Source organism: Dipodomys merriami, unplaced genomic scaffold, assembly GCF_024711535.1.
Source record: "Dipodomys merriami isolate MVZ:Mamm:240054 unplaced genomic scaffold, mDipMer1.0.p SCAF_889, whole genome shotgun sequence".
NCBI classification, from domain to species: Eukaryota; Metazoa; Chordata; class Mammalia; order Rodentia; family Heteromyidae; genus Dipodomys; species Dipodomys merriami.
In genome coordinates, this window is record NW_027206500.1 from 362,313 (window position 1) to 367,720 (window position 5,408).

The 5,408-nt window shown below is 51.5% G+C and overlaps 1 long non-coding RNA gene across 1 annotated transcript; it reads left to right on the forward strand.

Annotated features, from left to right (window-relative positions):
* Window positions 1-3,682: 3,682 nt before the first annotated feature.
* Window positions 3,683-4,854, forward strand: LOC138820456 (uncharacterized). Its single transcript, XR_011369886.1, has 2 exons — window positions 3,683-3,737; window positions 4,534-4,854. It is a non-coding gene; the product is annotated as an uncharacterized lncRNA (long non-coding RNA).
* Window positions 4,855-5,408: the final 554 nt, after the last annotated feature.

Consider the following 5,408-nt stretch of genomic DNA (forward strand, 5'->3'; position numbering starts at 1 on the left):
GTGGCCCAGGACAGCTGGGTAATAAAGCAAGACCCTATCTCAAGAATGACCAGTGCCCACAGGGGACTGACATAGTCTAGAATATCTGTGTCCTCGAGTTCATATGCTGAACCCCAACCCATGGTGATGGCACCTGTGGGTTCTGTGGGGACAGATAACATCCTGAACCAAGGGCCTCACCACACACTAAACCATCTTGGGCCTTGCCCTCAGCTTCCAGGCTTCTGGAGCTGCAAGAAATGATTATCGCAGTGTCGGCCAACCTCTGGAATTTTTGTTACAGCAGCTGGATGAAACGGGGACGGCGCCTTCTTACCCCTGGGCAGGGCTCTGTGCATCACACTTGTGCCCGCTGCTGCTCCTCAACCACCCTAAGCAGGGACAGTGGCCAGAGGTCACAGGGACAGAGAACATGGAGGCTTGGGGAGGTGAGCAACGTCAGGGTCTGGGCAGGGCGGTGCTGGGCATGGCCGCGGTCCCCCGCTGCAGGCTCTCTCATCCTGGCTCCCCTGCTCCGCTTGCAGGAACCTGAATGCAACTTAGACACTCCGCAGCTGCATCGCTAACCAGTTCCTTTTACCTCCGTGAGCCCCAGCATATCCATTCCCAGCACGAGGGTGCTGCCCGCCATGTATGAGGTTTCAAAGAAGGCTCCGACCCCGGCATCCTTTGATGCAAATTCAGATAAGATCAAGGTTTGAGAATACAAAGCATCACCAAATGAGCTTGTAACAAAATCCCAAAGCACTATGGGGGCCAGACAGGGCTGTAAATCCACAGGATGTCAAGCCCAAGTTGAACACCACCGACAAGACGATGGTTCAAATATCATAAGGTCAAAACAATTTTGAGCCTTCCCGTATTTACAAACACAGCTCACTCCGCAAACCTTTCCAATCCACGCCGCACCAGATACATGCAGGAGGGCCCATTTTAAAACCATCCTGGTTAATTTGATGTGGCTTTAAGTGAGGTCTGTTGGAAATGTGCTACTAATTTTGGACTTTTGTGTTTAGGAGGAAATTCGATTGAAGCTTAATCCAATTTTCTAACACCCGAAAACAGCTATGAGAAAAGCAGACGGAACAATGGCGGGGGTTGCCTCTGAAAAGGCTCACTTGGCCACTAATTTGTCCTTCTGGAATGTTCCATCCTAAGACATCTGGAATGTTATCCCTCAGGCACAAAGGAAAGTCAAGGCAGGAAGTGAGTTCAAGACAGGGCAGGATGCCCTCGGCCCTCAGAGGATCTTCTGCGCTGCACAGGGGATCTCGGTGAGTTTGCTTACATGATCTTAGACTGCCTCAGTCGTCCATTGTACAGCTGAGTCTCAGGCCAGTACTCTGAGCTGCTTTGCCAGCCACACTTCCCCAGGCTTCACTCTCCCCTCTCCCCACTATGTCCCTCGTTGTTCTCCACACGGATTTGCCTGGATCACCTCTGGGCCTGTTGGCAAGACTGCGTTGTCCAGAAATGGTCACACTATGTGTCTCCCAACCTTCAAGCTCCCTTAGGACCACAGGCTGCCCTGCTTACACAGGTGTGAATGACGGTCGCTCAATTTAGAATTTTTCAACTACACACTGAGGGGGAAGGAGGAAGAGAGGGAGGGAAGGAGAGAGAGAGAGAGAGAGAGAGAGAGAGAGAGAGAGAGAGAGAGAGAGAGAGAGAGAGAGAGAGAGAGAGAGGAGAGAGAGAGAGCGCATTCTGTGGGAGCCAGACTGTGAATTTTGACCTTTTCCTTGCACTACGCCAGCAGACCCTCTCATTGCCGGGCAACAGCAGGGGGGTCAGAAGGTCTCAGGTATAAGCACTCTGGACTCTACCCCATGATCTATGGGAGTTGGGGGCTGTTTTGACTTGCACTATCTTCAGCTTACGATGGGTGCATCAGGACTTGGCACCTGCATGGAACACTGACACCCTCACCTTGAGGATATTGGATCCTTCTCTTCTCTAGGCTCCTTCTCTTCAAATGCTTTATGCCCAGACTGGCCTGGACTGAGATCCTCCCATTTGTGCTGCCCAGAACTGCTGGGATGAGGCGTGTGCACCACTACACTAGCTGTTGTTGAAGATGGAATCTCGTAAGCTTTACGTCTTGACTTCAAACCACCATCCCCTGATCTCTGCCTCCCACGAAGCTAGGAGTTCCATTCACTTTTTATGGTTTCACTTACCCTGGCTAACTGCAATCCAAAAGTTTTTAATGGAAATTTCTAGAAATAAACAACATATGCTTTTTAAACTACCTATTATTCCAGCAGGATGAAACCCCACTGTCCTGGGCCACCCAGCACACCCTTCCTACCGGCAAGTCACCGAGCAGAGGCCGAAGTCAGAATGACGGTCGTGGGTCCAGGTGTCAGACACCACAGCCTAACGCCACATTGTAACGCCTGCGTCGTTCCCCTCACTTCGTCTCCTCGCCTTAACATGAGGAGAACACCAGCACGGGACAGCGGACATGGGAGGGGCAGAGGCAGACCACACTCACCCAACGGCCTATGGCAGTTGGAGCTCTTCTACGTCAGTCTTAATCCTGCTCTGCCCTGATTTATTAATTCCACTTTAGCCTAGGTAGTTGGATATAAGGAACCCTATGGCGTTGAAAGGATTGGGGTCCATCTGGGGTTTCAGGCATCCACAGGGATTGGGCCAGGAGGGAAGACTGTATTCCCACAGCAGGTCCTGCCGGCCTGTGCTCCTGATGCGGTGCCACTCTTGGGCAGGAGCCGGCCCTCTCTGAACCTCAGGCTCCTCTTCTGTCAGCTGGGCGGGTAATAGTCTCCCATAGAAGGGTCAGGGCATTAAACAAGATCGCAAGTAAGCCGCGCTGAGGTGTCGTCCAGGCAAGGACACCTGTCCCTCTCGCTGCCACAGAAACAAGCCTACCCCTTCCGTTTGGAGAAGGAATTACCTTTGAAGCGGCAGGCTGCGCTCTGCAGGCACAGCAGCGTTCCATGAAGAGCCCACAGAAAGGCAGCTGGAGTAAAGGCTCCACACGAGGGCCTCCCAACCCAACCCAGTGGTCGCCAGATCCATCCACAGGCCTTGATGGAAGTAGGCTGGACTCAACACCACCAAATACAGCACTCTCCCGTGAAGACTTGGGCAGCCCCTGGCTTTTTAGACCCTCAGTTTCCCCATCTGCATAGGAAGAATGCCTCTGAAGTTAGGGACTTGCTGCTGTGAGACCAAAGAGGTGCCCTGGAAGCCACGGAAGGTTCCCGGGTTTGGTGTAGACTGGGTGATTTGTGCTAGCGGCGAGCCGTCCAAAACTTCCATTTCCTCTTCTGTTAAATCTGAGAAGTGTTCCCGTCCTGTCTCACCAAGTCCATTTGTTATTCCAAGTCTGAAAAATGGAGCGATGTACACCGCTCTAGAGAAACCCCATGACAGAGTAGCAGCTACTGGGGCCAGGCCTGGAAACCCCAGTCAGGACCATGTGATCATCTCTGAGCCTCCCAGACATGATGGCTGCTCCTTGGGAGCTCGGGGAACAAATGGCTGGAGGAAGAGAGCAGTCACGAGGCTTCCCCGTGACAGGCAGGCACTGGCGTGGCTGTGGGAGGCAGGTGATGAGCTCTGTTTTATAGGTGTGGGAGCGGCTCAGGAGGGGTGGGGCATTTGCCAGGTTGCTAAGCAGCAGTGGCGTGTCACAATGGTGTTAGCTGGCATTCCGAGCTCTTGCAATGAAATGAGGGCCAGCTCCGATGCAGCAAGACCCTTGGTGGGTAAGGCTGCTGGAAAGCTTGCTTCCTCCTGGCCCAGAACCTGGGGTTGGCTGGGCACAAGGAGGGATTGGGGTGATAGAGGGAGTTGAGGCAACTTGGAAAGGCTCTCCAATTTAAACTCAGTGGCAGAGGAAGATAGAAGGCCTCAAGGAGTCCCGTAAACACTGGGATTTATTTTTTGTTGTTGTTTTGTTTTTGTGGTACTGGGGTTTGAACTAAGAGTATACATGCATGGCTTGGCTGCTTAGCTGGTATCTACCATTTGAGTCATGATGCCAGCCCACCTTTTTCCTGTTATTTTGGAGATAGTCTCCAAGACTTTTATGCCTGGGTTACCTCCAAGTCTGTGCTTCTGAGTAGCTAGGATTACAGGAATGAGTTACCAGCTCCTGGTTTTTCATTGGGTTTTCAGTGCATTAAATAATATCCTTTTTTTGTAATGAAGAGAACTGATTTAGCAGTACATGAAATGGTCTCTCCATACCTCTCTCCTCTTACATCTCAAAATAACCAATAGATTTTTCTGCCCCTCCTTTTTCTATGCACAAACAGGAATATGGTACATATAACTCCCTTTAAAAAAAAACTGGCATTGTGTAATTCATATTACTAGCCATCATAGCAGTTTGTTTGCTTTTAATTCATACCTCAAGGAGACCCACTCAGATAATTGCATAGAAATCATTTTAAAAAGTTTTTGGCCATACTGGGGTTGAACTTGACACTTGCTGTGCGGGCACTCTTACCTCTGAGCTACACCTCTAGTCCTGCTTTCTTTTTGCTGTGTATTTTTGAGAGAGCTTCACTTCCTGCCTGGGCACGGACGTCCACCACAGCTTAGGTCACAGGCATGAGCCACCACATTCAGCGCTCCAGTGAGAAGAGGCCTCAAGAACTTTCTATGTAAGCTAACCTCAGCCTGAAGTCCTCCTCATCTCAGCCTCCCGAGTAGCCAGGATTATAGGTGGGAGCCACCAGCACCAGATGAAAATCCAATTTTTAAAAGACGGATATTCCACAAAGGCATGTACAACTTTCCTGTCCTTGTGGGCTTTCGGATTGCTTCCAGATTTATGGCCACCACAAACCATGTGGCAATAAACATCCTGTTCCTGTGTCCTTATGTTCTAGGGTTTCACTCCCGGGGGATAGGTTCCAGAAGTGGCTTGCTAGTCAGAGGGTGACACTCTCACAAGGACTCAGGCCTCAGTCTCACATGCAAAATACAGCAGAGGGGACCCCCTCCCCCCACATCCCTTTCCCCGCCCCCCCCTGCATCATCCATAACACATCCTGCACACAGAGTGGCACTGAGGCCTCCCCTCGAGTGCCGTGGGCAGTTAGTCAACCTTGCTAAGCCCGGATCCTTGGCCACATGAAGGACCAAACCCAGCAGGCGTGAGGAGAGACCTGTCTGAGGCCAGAGACATGTCTCTCGTTGGGGACCACCATTCTGGCTACAGGGGGCTAGAGAGGTGCTGGCTTTGGGCTCTCTCATATAACTTGGCAGTATAAGGGCTAGTTAGTTCAGTCCGCCTGTCCTTCCTTCCATACTGGTAGGTACTGGCCTGACATGCGGTATTTCCTGAGGCCTGCTTCATTCCTTGCTTCCAGACACCCCTCTCCATCACACCCTTCCCCACCTGGTCACAGGTGGAACCGGCCCAAGCT